Source organism: Solanum stenotomum, chromosome 7, assembly GCF_019186545.1.
Source record: "Solanum stenotomum isolate F172 chromosome 7, ASM1918654v1, whole genome shotgun sequence".
NCBI lineage: Eukaryota > Viridiplantae > Streptophyta > Magnoliopsida > Solanales > Solanaceae > Solanum > Solanum stenotomum.
The window spans coordinates 2,179,765-2,194,087 of NC_064288.1; the positions used below are offsets into that span (position 1 = coordinate 2,179,765).

A 14,323-nucleotide genomic window follows, 5' to 3' on the forward strand; every position below is an offset into this window, starting at 1 on the left:
AACAAGTTGTGAAAAGACAAATGGCAATGTTTCTTCATTCTTTTGGGTTTTCATGTAGTATTTGTAGCCCATATTGAATTTGAATCACATATTTCAAGGCTTATTCAAAGATGATGTTCATAATAGAATTCTCTCCATACTCATAATTCAAACTCGATATTTCTAATTAAGGATGAAATCGTTTCACTATTACACCAATTGATAAATGTCAATGTTTCTTTAAGGAGAGAGAGGTGGGGTGGTTAACTGCCCACAAGATAGGTGGGTGGGAGGGCAGGGAGTTTATTGGACAGAAGAGATCTGTCTCTTTAGACTTTGTATTAAAGAAATCATGAATATTAAAAAAACAATAATGATTAGAAAAAAGGTTCTGAAAACTCAACTACTCCCTCCTAATCCATTCGTCATGTCTTTAATTTTTTAATAAATTTGGTGTATCTCAATGTCAATGTTAGTCTTTTCTTAATGTACTTATGGTAATTACCCTTATCGAAAAGGTATAACAAGAATACGACTAAGATATTATTAACGAAATAACTGAAAATTAAAAAAAATACACAATTTAACTATTAACATAATTATAAAATATTAGGTATTTCGTTCCGTTTATATGAGTTTTGATGAACAAAATTATTTATAATTGTACTAGACATACGTGTAAACTAGCTCGAACAATATTAAAAGGCATAATATAAAATGGATCTTAATCAATAGTTTATTTAGTTGACCATCTGAACTTTCACCTTATTGATAAGAGTTCAATTTCCACGCTGTAATTCAAATAAATTTTCTTATGTCAAGAATCCAACGTAGACAGGTATAACCTACACACACCTATAAATTATTATTTTATTTTTTATTCAGTGTTTGGAGTCCGCATTAGAGCCCGATTAAATTCGTTTCGTGCATTATAGGATCAATTCAAAATGACGCTCCCAATAATTTTCTCCATACACAAAGCTCAAATCTGAAACCTCTAACATAAAGCAGTTCTATTACTGAGCCAATAACCTACACAAATTTATATTATTAAACACATGTACTAGCAAATTAATCCAAATAAGGTCAATATTATTTAATGTACAATTGGTAAAGTAAGTCAAAGAGAGATATAGTCAATTCAAATGATAATGTAACATTGAGGAGATGTTTTCTTGCTGGGAAAGCCACGTCACCCAAAACCCGGCGGGCACTACTCCAATGCACGAGAGAACATATCAATAACATCTGTTGTGATATTTTTCGAATTTTGAGAGTGAAATAATTTTTTTTATCTTAAATTTTATATTTTAAAAAAATATCTTTAACTATCATAACTTATAGTAATATTTTTATATGTAGTTTTTGCATATCAGATTTATTGTTAAGAGTAAGAATTTTAATTCTCGAAATTTAAACTGTTGTATAATTATTGTGAATTTGATGAGGGACTGAACTGTAAACATGAATTTTTTAATTGAAATGGGACTCTTTCAATTTGAAAAAGGAAGAATTTAATACGCATTTTGCTATCCCTTTTATGATACATTTATTACAAAATTGTTAATATATTTATGGGAATGGTTACGTCGTCTTCATGCAAAAATTATTAATCAAATTTTCCCTAAGATTTAATATACAAGTTGATAAGTGGACCCAATGGTCATATGTAGAATCCACCATAAATAATACTAGTACACTATTATTACTTATTATTAGTATGTTATATTATGACAAAACAGAGAATATATTGCATTAATTAGTCATGAAAGAAACAAAAGAAAAAAAGAATAGTTATAATCAAATAGGCTTTTTCCACAACTGGATACGTCAAGTAATGTAATTAATGTAACACGACGAGTCCCTTTCTAAATTCGTTACCACACAAATTAATACAAACGTGAATAAAATAATGCAGGACAATAAGGAATTTAGGACCACTTAATTAACACTAAGAAAATAATGAAGAAAAAAAAGATGAAGTAATTTCAATAGAAATCAAGATCATAGCATAGGTGTTTGGTACGAAGGATGTTTTTTTAAGAAAATAAATCGATTTTTTATATACATATTTTGTGTTTGGTACATTAGTAAAAGAAAATTATTTTAAATTATTTATATATAATCTAGACAAATACTATCGGGGTCGGGAGTAAATGTATGGGATAGCGACAATGGGGCCGGGGCTACATCCTATATGAGGGGTGAAGATGAGATACGTTGGAGAGCGTACATGGAGACACAAATTCACGATCAATGTGAAATATCACTCTTGCGGAACTTGTTTTCTCTATATTCACTAGAGAAGTCATTTTTCTCATATTCAAGCTAAGAAACTTGTTTTCACGTAAACAATATTTTTCCAAATCAACACATGAAAAAATTGGAAAACTTTTTTTTACCGAACACACATAATCTAACACTCTCTGAACAAACAAACAAAAGAGGACGAGTGATTAGATTTGGATAATTAATACGTCATGACTATAGTTGATTTGTCGTACTTATGGTTTTGTTTTATTTTACCACAATGAAGGTTTATTATTTTTTATTTTTAATTTTAATTTTGCGAGCACTGAGGAAAGAAATACATAATTTCAATTTTCATGTACTTTTTTAAAAAGATAAAATAATCATATTTCATGTACTTTGCTAAAATAATAATTTTAAAAAAATGATATATAGATTAAAGAAATTTAAAAGGAGAGAAAATTTCGCCCTTAGTATATTTTATTGAAATAATATTATATTTTATCTAATAAATTTTTGTCACTTCTTTATGTAATATCAAGAAATAATAGTAGACAAAAGAGAGTATTTTTTTTTATGTATGATTAATATATAAATGAACAATGAACCAAACTCGATTCCAATTCAATCGAGAAACTATATTATATTTAGTTTTATATGATTTTAATGACTTAAAAATCGATTAAACTAAGTTAATTTTAATTTTAATTAAAATTGACTCAAATTAAATTGTGAACACTCCTATAATTATATCTTTTCTTACACCCATATATAACCTTTTTTTCTTATTCATAACAAATCATAATATGAGATATCGTTCGCACATCAACAATATTGTTATATCAAGAGGTGTTAAAATATTTGGTCCCCATTTTTCATTATTGAATAACTACTATAATGATTAGAGTGGATTTTCCATATGCATGCATTTAATTTAATTTACAACTAGATAAGACACTGATTATGAAAAATGAGAAGACAGCTCTTATTCTGGCTGCCTCTTTTGTATGCTTGTGGCTTTTCAAGATTCCCCTTCTCATTACATGTACAATTAATTAATCATTTCATTTAACTAAGATCTTCTTTCACACTTTAAAGAGGCTTATCACAGCTATCTTCCAACCCTAATAATTCTTGTTGGGCCTTAAAATAACACACATGTAATATCACATGGAATCAAAATTTAAAGCTTATAAATTTTGAATTTTAGCTACTCGTTTTTTAGTTATAGGATTTTACATCAATAGTTTGTACATATATCAATGAATTTCTTTAAAAAAAGATTATATAAGTGGTTTCCTATTCAATCGGTGTTCGGAGCCCACATTAGAGCTCCAATTAAATTCGAATCGTACACTACAGGGCTCAATTAGGGAGGGGTGGAGCCAACATACTGTTAGGGGGTTCATCCGCCCCTTCGGTGGAAAATATTACTATGTATACATGATTAAAAATTTTTTTTACGTATACATAGTAGATGATGTTGAATCCCCTTCGATTAGTTTGTGTGTCTACTTCTTCAGATTTTGAACCTCTTATGAAAAATCTAAACCCCACCCAATAGGTTTTTCATCATATACAAGCTAAGACTCAAACCTGAAACCTTTGGTTAAGGTGAAACAGTCTTACCACTGCATCACGATTCAAATTGATGTATCCTTTAATATAGTGATTGAGAGAGAAAGAAAGAAACATTGTTAAAAGAGGAAACCAAAGTCTAACTAAGATTTTTCCAGCTCATGTTTTGAAGGATGTTTCCTTTTCAAAGTATATATCACTATTATAAGTCATGTGACCTTAGAAAGGTAATTTTCTATATGTTATAATAATAATGGCATCGGCCCCAACCATATTTCCTCTAATAATAAAAAAGACGAATTCAGAACTTGAAATTAAGATAGTCGAATTATTATTTATCACTACATTTATTGTTATTTCGTTGTTTTTATCTATATGATACTTTTTCATTTTTAGGTATGTTCTAACGGAATGGTACTCTTATGTATTTAGAACTTTAGTGTGACAGATAAAGGAGATTAAGAATGAGAACAAACATGAATTATTTTATTCGATAATACATTTAACTTTTAAAAAAACAATTAAAGTAGCTCTAAAAAACAAAACATAACAATTATTTTAAAATAAAAAGAGTAATCATAAATCTACTCCTAACAAACTGTTCATCATTTCAAAAGTTTTTCTTTAAGACTGTTCCAAAAAAATAAAGGGTAGAATGTACCTTTCAAGTACTAAAGCACATGCAACATGAATTCTGCTAATTAATATGCTTTGAAGATTGCTTTTACTAGCTGTTCTTACTAGCTATTAAATAAATTATTCCTTCCGTTTATTTTTATTTGTCTAATATTTTTAAAATAAATTTTTATTTTAATATATTGAGAAAAGATAATAAAAACAGTTATTTTACTCTTAACATTAATTATTTATTCTTCAAGTTATTTCTTTAAACGTAAGGACTCGTTTGATACAAGGGATAAGGGATAACTATTTTTGTAATTAATTTTAAGATAAACTTATCCCATTTTAATTGGATAAAATTGCGAGACAATTAACCACGAAATTATAGTGTTACTTTTAGGGGAAACTAAGCAAATACCCCATAAAAGTAAAATAATTACAAACATATAGTCATTTACATTCATGCCCCACTAGATAATTACACTATATACCCCTGAAGTAATTTCACTTAACTGATACTATATATATCAGTATCATATACTATATTTGTATCATTAAGGCTGATAAATACGCTTAACTGATACTCAATCAGTATCATATACTGTATTGGTATTATTAAGTCTGTTTCTCTTCATTGATACTAAACCAATGTATATATATTGTTTTGGTATCATTAATGTTTCTTGTTCAGAAATTATTCATTATTCAATGATACTATAAGTACTCTTATACTATCATTGGCTAATGAGTAATTTCTGAATAAGAAATCTTAATGATACCATAAAAAAATATAAACGATATTATAATATCATTGACTAATGAATAATTTCTAAACAAGAAACCTTAATGATACCACAACAATATACATATACTCTTATAAGATCATTGACTAATGAGTAATTTTGGAACAAGAAACCTTAATGATACCACAACAATATACATAAACTCTTATAAGATCATTGACTAATGAGTAATTTTGGAACAAGAAACATTAATGATACCACAACAATATACATAAACTCTTATAAGATCATTGACTAATGAGTAATTTTGGAACAAGAAACATTAATGATACCACAACAATATACATAAACTCTTATAGTATCATTGACTAATGAGTAATTTCTGAACAAGAAATATTAGTGATATCAATACAGTAGATATATACTGATTTAGTATCAGTTAAGCAAAATTATCAGCCTTAATGATACCAACATAGTACATGATACTGATTTAGTATTATCAGTCTTAAAGAATGAGGGTATGAGTTGTAATTTTTTTTTTTTTTAAAGAATGGATATTTCTTGAATTACTTTGGATTGGGGTATGAGCATGTAATTATTTTGAGTTTCATGACCTATTATGTAGTTTTTCCTTATTTTTATCTCACATTGAGGGTGTGATAACAATCCTGGGATACTTAATCACGAAATAATTTATGGAAAAATTACATAACTATACACCATTTATTATCATAGTTTCTTATTTTCCTTACCATTTCAAAAAAATAAAAAATCCTCCTTTTTGCTCCCATCATCCCCTTTTCCGGATACATTAATTTGAAATTTCATACCCATGATTTTCTTTCCTTTTTACAAGCCACAAATCTCTCTATAGTTACCTACATTAATCCATTTTTGAATTTCAAATCTTTTCTCTTTCAATTAATGATTTCAAATTTTCAAGAAGTAGATTTCTTTCCGTCATTTCAATTTTCAATTTCTTTTAATTATTTTTTTTAGTTTTTTCATCTTAAAAAATTATTGAATTTGTTACTCCCGATCTCTTTACTGGAAGAGGGGTGGAAAACGTTGCTAATGCAGAGAATTCATTTTGGAGTGCATTTGGAATTGTCCAAGAATTTCCAATGGCGGTCTTGATACACTTAATTCCATTGGTTCGATCTTTCAGTATTGGGCTTACCCAATTAGTCCGAGAAGGATACATCTTCGTTTCTTTCAGTTGATTAGATTGTTGACTTTTTTTTGTTTGGTTGTTCATCTTTTCTGATACATTTAGATTCAGATTTTCAATGTATTTAGTTGATTTTGTTTCTTAAACTAATGTATACTGTCTTCGTTTCAACGTTATGATAAAATACAATTCTATCATGCACAATGTATCGTGTTCAAATATTAGTTTTGATACATAACCTTTATTAGTATTGATACTTGATACAAAAATTCTACCAACTATATCATTTATGATGTATCGGCCTTTTCATCTACAAATTCCTAATACATATGGATTCTGCTCTCAAACAAAATAAATTACATAAATAATAATGTATCATGCACTAATTTAGCATGATACATAAATTCAAATTTATACTAAATGTATCTAATACATAACAATTATCAAACAATAATGTATCGATCTCAAACCTAACATCTTATGGGCAACAACTTCTAATTTAATGTATCTAGAAGAAATACAACACTTATCAATTTAAACAAGATACATAAATAATAATATATTGATAAATCTATCCATCTCGAAAACGAAATTCAATAAACGATTACACAACATTATAAAAGGTATGAATAATCCATCAAAGCTATGCATCTCTTCAGCCTTTTTGTTTGTTGTAACAATGCATAACAGATACATTGAAAATTCAAACTCTTGTTTCTTCACCTCAACGATGTATCAGATCTCCAAATTTTTTTCTCAACTCATCGATCTCTAATTTAGTTGCAATGACTGATTTGAGATTCACAAACCAATATTTTGACCAACAAAAATTCCATCACTTTTATATCATTCATACCTCACCTCACTTTCTCAGATTCTGAAATGTCTCAACAAAATCGACATGTTCATGTTGTATCATTACAATTTGTCGACAAGTTTAAATTCAAAAATTGAGATTTTTTTTGAAAGAATGGAAAGAAGAATTTTGAGATCTAAAAACACATTACATATACATCAAAATAGTAATGTATCACGACTTATATACCAATATACAAATTCAAAAATGAAAAAACAGAGGGTATACACAGCAAATCCAAACAACTTGAATCAAAATTAAAAGGATCTTCGATGAACTTGAAGATTCAAAAGGAAGTCGTTTGTCCTACAACATTTTCATCACTTTTGTATCCTTCATAACTTACCTCTCTAACCCAAATTTCAACAAAAGTTTTTGAATCAAATCTGAAAGGTTTCTTCGTTGAACAGCGGGAAGCAATTTAAAATTTTGAATTTCTTCGTTCTAAATTTGCTTCTGTATCATTGAGAGTAAGAAGAAACGTAGGTTTAATTTATGGGATTTGATTAGAGTGTCAGATTTTATTCCCTTTTTAGCATAACAGAAGGATTCTTCTTGTATTAGAATTAATGTATCCGGAAGGTACAAATTTTAAGGAATTATTGTAATTAGAAAAAAAGTAGGAATAAGATGTAATTTACTTTTTACATAAATTATACATAGTTTATTTTCCAGCCTAATGAGCCCTACTATACATGAATTAATATGAGCATTGGATATTCATATTAATTATTATTTTTTAAGAGTACAAATTTCAAAATAGACGAGTAAAAATAAACACAAGAAATAATTAGAAACTTTGAGCGCCATCATGTGTTCTTCTAATTAAATAAAAGTTCTACTTCTTCTGCTAATGTGCTTAAAAGCTGTTTTTTTTTTTTTTTAAAAAATCAATTGATTAGCCTAAAAAAATGATAAAGAATATATGTTACATTATGCCATTAATATTAATCCTGTTCTTCTTCGACCTTGATGAGTACTTAAAAACCACAGGATTCAAATATATTATTATTATTATTATTATGTACTTTTTAAAAATCACAGGATTCAAATAACACTTTAGTACGATAAATACATTAACCTTTACGACAATCGAGAGAACCAATAATTTCTTCATTATTTATAAGCATCAATAGAGACACGAAAGGACAAAAGAGCCAGGTCTAGAAGTAATGTATAAAGTGAATACTCCAAAACTAATTAGTATTATTATTCTTTTTTTTTTTACTTAATTTGATTGCAAATATTCTACTTTGACGATGAAAACATTTTCTATCAAAAGTAATTTATATTATGATCAAATTTATATATGTAATTAAGAATGTAAAAAACTTATCACTTCAAATTCAAACTAGGTGAACTTTAACCATTTTATTATAAATATTATTTTGATATTTGAGTTGAAATTTATTGTATTTTTCAAATAATTTTTTAATATAAGTATATATATAAAAAAAAGCGTCGACAGCAGGGTTCGAACCTGCGCGGGCGAAGCCCAACAGATTTCAAGTCTGTCTCCTTAACCACTCGGACATATCGACATATGTTTATCGTTCACTATTTAAATAATATATATTCTAATTAATTTTACTGGGATATTTATGGGTTTGGCCAATTTCTAGAAAACAAAGAATGTTTTTGAAAAATATTTTAAAATTTCATTTTTTACGCCCACCCCCGGGCACCCTGCAATTTTATTTTAAAAAAAATATATTTCAGGGTTGGAAGTTCGGGTCAGATCTTAGGGTAGAATTATGGAACGGTCGCCTGGGTCGTGTTCTAGTTCGGGTGTCAAGGTCGAGTCCTAGATCGATTATCGGGGTTGTTTTTCGGGTCAAAACTTATTTTCCTAAAAAGTATTTTCTAGTCTCAAGCCAAAATAAAAGATATTTTCTGGAAAATATTTTTCATTCACCAATGAAACATTAAAAAAAAAAATTCTAGAAAAATTTTCTACTCACCAACCAAACATGAAAAATAAGTTAGAAATCCACTTGTTTTCCAAGAAAACATTTTCTAGAAAAATATTTTCCTTCGTACAAACACACCTAAAGTTTAAAAAGTAAAGAAGAATTTTAAATTTTATATCTTAAATATGTCAAGTAGAGAGTTAGAGTTAAAAATTTGTCAAAAAAGAAAAGAAACATTTTTAAAAAAACTGGATTAGAAAAAAAAGTAATACAAACAAAATAAAGCGAAAGGAGTACTTTCCTTAAAAAGAAATGTTTACTTTATCGAGTTGTGATGTTCTGTGCAAGCTTTAGGAACAAGGATAAAAAAAAAGATAAATTACTTAACTACACTCCTTTACTTACCTTAATATTCATTTATCCCTATTTATTTCAAAAATTTCAAAAATCTCTTATTTACCTATGTATCTCGCATGTATCCCGTGCACAACGCTATGTATCCCGCTATGTGGAATGTATCAAACGCTATGTATCCCGTGCACAACGCTATGTATCCTGCAATGTGGAAAGTATCAAACCTAATGTATCCCGTGCACAACGCTATGTATCCCGCTATGTGGAATGTATCAAACCTAATGTATCCTGTGCACAACGCTATGTATCCCGCAAACATCATTTTTAAGAGATTTTTGGTAAATAGAAAACTAGAAGGAATAAGATGTTATTTAGTACTTATAATATGTGGTTCCTATAATTTATACTAAAAAAAAACCCTTCCAAAAAGCTTAAAAAAAGATTTTTTTTTTAATTAAAATTTTCGCTGAACATAAATTGTTGCTCTAATATTGATAAAGTACTTTCAGTTTAATTAGCCAAACACAAGTTATTTCTTTTCAAAAATACTTTTTAAAATAACTTTTTTTAATTTTTTTTTTGGACAAATAAGCTATTAGTCCAAGGATAAATAAAAGGGAAAATTACACCCGCTGATATCTCATAACATATGTTAACCATTTTCTGACTCAACTTTACAAAATTATCAGAAATAGCTCAATTCGGACAAAATTACCATGCATGATATGATTAATCCACATTTATTATATCTCTTCTCCAAGAAAGACAAATTCTTCTTCTTCTTCGACTTTTTTCCATTCTCAGATTCTTCGATTCTTCTTCTTCCAGCCACAAATTCTTCTTCTTGTGCTTCATCATTTTTCTTCGTCTCCTTTTTCCTTCTTCTGTTTTTTTTTTATAAAATATTCGACGTACTACAAACATGAATCGTTTTGAGAGAATTATATATCAAAAGACTCGAAACAACGAGAGGATTTCATATCTAAAATTTGGGACTGTTTTAAGGTGATTTTGAGTTGCTCAATTGAATAGTCATTATATACTTCATGGATAGTCAACATATACTTCATGTATAGTTAAGCTCTATTCAACTTTTTGTTGAATATATCATAATGTATAATTAATGTATAGTTCATGTATAAATATGATATATTATACGGTCAGTGTATACTTTATATACTATATTTTATAATCAGTGTATATGGATGTATGTACCTTTTTTGATACAGATATACATCAATATACATGATTATACACTATGTATACAATACCGATACATTACATTACTATTTATATAATATCGATACATTACATGTACAATACTTATTTTTATTGAATTTTTTTGTCATATGTATGAAAGAGTTTAGAAATTTGTCCATCGCATTGTTTTCATTTTCTAATGTGAGAAATACCTAGAGATATAAAAAGTGTAGCCTTTACCCACGATTTTTCTCCCATTTAGCCACAGTTCTCGCGTGGCTAAACCTCGATTTTTTTTTTGGTTGCTTTTGGGCTATTTTTAATATAAAAACGTTATAGCTATATTTATTATAAACTAATTACTTTATTGTATATTTATGAAATCGTCCCATAAATAAAATACCAAGTAACTTTCTCCAAAAGTACCTTATACAAAAAAAGAAGAAGGACAAATTACAGAAATCACATACTTTTAAGACAAAATTATAATTTATCTCTTAAAAGTTTATAATTACAGAAATCCCTCATTTTCGCGCATCAGATTAGTGTATCGACACTTATATTATTGTATCTCGCGCATCAGATTAATGTATCAGCACTTATATTATTGAATCTCGCGCATCAGATTAATGTATCAGTGCTTATATTATTGTATTTCGCGCATGTATCAACACTTATATAGCTTTGATACATTAATCTGATGCGCGAGATACAATAATATAAGCGCTGATACATTAATCTGATGCGCGAGATACAATAATATAAGCGCTTATACACTAATCTGATGCGCGAAAATGAGAGATTTTGGAGATTTGTAAAACTTATAGGGGATAATGGTAATAATAAAACTAAAAAGTGAGATTTCTGTAATTTTTCCAACAAAAAAATACTTGCTTTAATTTTTTTTAATCATATTACTCTACTTTCATATCTTGAATCCTCTAAGAAATGTACTAACAAATCCCTAATTGAATGTTGGCCATTGACACGTCCATAAAATGCCATGTGACCAAAATAGAACTTTAAATTTTGGCTAGAGCTCAAATATACTATTAATAGTTCTCTATGTTTATAAGATTGTACTACTTTTAGTCAAAAAATTTCGTCAAAACTAAGTGAAGATTTCATTATCATGTCATATATATGTCTTTATACATCAACTGTAATATTTAGATTATTAGTGACAAGTATACATTTTCGTTTGATTGGAAACAAATTATCTCGATATTATTTATTATACAATTGTTATTGAAATACAAATATTATTATGAAATAAAAATATTATTACAATTTCAAAATAACTAATTTCACAATAAGTTATTTTGTAATTTTAAAATAAGTTCATCCTAAAATTTATAACACAATTAGTTATTCCTTTTTCCTTCCGCCATAGGAGCCTTGGGAGAAATTGTGTGAATCTATCTTTGAGCCTGTTTGATAGGTTTATTGCTTTTAGCTTATTTTTGTCTTTTTAACTTAAAAGTAAATACTTTTTAAATTTATTCAAATACTCTAAAAGTGCTTAAACACTATTTTAACTTAAAAACACTTTAAATAAATGAATCCAAATAAGCTCTTAAAACTTTCCAACAAACACTATATGTGACATGACTCTTATTTGAGGAACTTTCACATATAGCCACTCAAAAATAGCCTAATTACGCTCCATAGATATAGTGTGATAATTACGATTCGTAGCTACATGTTATAAGGAGGAGAGAGGCGAGCGAAATTGAGAGAGAGAGGAGAGAGGCGAGCGAGAGAGGGCAGAGAGTGGGAGAGACGTGAATTGTATATGTATATCGGTTAGATAATTGTATATTATACATATGTATTTGTATATATGGCAAGCAAGATTGGGAGAGGGAGGAGAGAGGATAGCGATACTGGAAGAGGGAAGAGAGAGGCGAGCAAGAAAGGGCAATAATTTGTATAATTCGCATCTCATTTGTATAATTTGCGGCTACATTTGTATAATTCGTGTGTTTTTGTATAATTGAGTAATATAAAGTCCGGAATTATACAAATAGTTGAAATAACGAATTGACACAAATATAAACATATAAACTTTAAACAGTTACACAAAATATATTAGACAAATTACATTATATAAATTATATTATACAAAATCCGAAAACTACATGTTTATACAAACTATAAAAAGTTATACACAAAAAGATTGAATGTATATGGTGACAAAACTGAAAAATCAAAGGAAACCATCGTCATATACAAATATAAATCATCGTATACAAATACAAATCAAACAAAGAATTGTTAGTTGCGAATATTACAAATGTGGCGAACTATACAAACGTGGCTAATTATACAACTCGAAGTTAGCCCACGTAATTAATGATTAATGTTAATCGCGAGTGATAATTATAGCAAACTATAGCTATGATGAATAATTAAGTAGTATAAGTTTGCTTAACCGCATAATTCACCTTTTTTTTTCGTCAATCTAAAAAGTAATGATAATACTCTATTTTAGTAACAATTTGATATTAAGCTTNNAATTATACAAACGTGGCTAATTATACAACTCGAAGTCAGCCCACGTAATTAATGATTAATATCAATCGCGAGTGATAATTATAGCAAACTATAGCTATGATGAATAATTAAGTAGTATAAATTTGCTTAACCGCATAATTTACCTTTTTTTTCCGTCAATCTAAAACGTAATGATAATACTCTATTTTAGTAACAATTTGATATTAAGCTTCAAATTCTATTCTTCCATCTTAAAGAAATGGTTAAATTTGAAAAGTCTTGTCTTTTTTATGTTTAAGTTTCGTTGAGTCAAATGACTTCACACTAATTGGGACAAAATAGGGCAAATTACAGAAATCACATACTTTTAAGGCATAATTACAATTTATCCCTTAAAAGTTTATAATTACAGAAATTCCTCAAACGGATACAATAATATAAGCGCTGATACATTAATCTGATGCGCGAGATACATTAATCGTTAAGTAAGATACATTACATTTTATATAAGATACATTACATTTTATACATGATACACTAATCTGATGTACATTTTATATATGATACACTAATCTGATGTGCAAGATACACTAATCTGATGCGCGAGATACACTAATTTGATGCGCGAAAATGAGGAATTTTGGAGACTTGTAAAACTTATTGGGGATAATGGTAATAAGTAAATAAAAATGTGGGATTTCTGTAATTTTTCCGACAAAATATATAGCTGCATCGGAGCCCAACATAATGGAATACTTCTTCTGTCCATTTTACTTGTTTTATATTGATTTGACATGCTTCTAAAGAAATAATAAATAAAATAATTATTTTGTTGTATTAAACTTTAAATATAATAAATTAAAGGGAAACTTTCTCTTATAGCCACTCAAAAATAACTTAATTATGCTCCATAACTATAGTTTGCTAATTACGATTTGTAGCTACATGTTAGAGGGAGGAGAGAGGCGAACATGATTGGGAGAGGGATGAAAGAGGCTAGCGAGAGAGGTGAGAAAGTGGATAGAGGCTAATTGTATACGTATATCTGTCGAATTGTATATGTAAATATGTCGAATTGTATATGTATATCTATCAAATAATTGTATATATGTAACTGATATATACATATTTATTTGTATATCTGGCGAACGAGAGAGTGGAGAGA

General features: G+C 28.0%; 1 protein-coding gene and 1 non-coding gene across 2 annotated transcripts in view; one reads left to right on the top strand and one right to left on the bottom strand.

Annotated features, from left to right (window-relative positions):
- The window catches only part of LOC125871081 (60S ribosomal protein L18-2), a 271,584-nt gene that overhangs the window by 166,699 nt on the left and 90,562 nt on the right, over positions 1-14,323 (top strand). The window lies entirely within an intron of this gene.
- TRNAS-UGA (transfer RNA serine (anticodon UGA)) lies at positions 8,658-8,739 on the bottom strand. Its single transcript has one exon. It is a non-coding gene; the product is annotated as a tRNA-Ser (tRNA).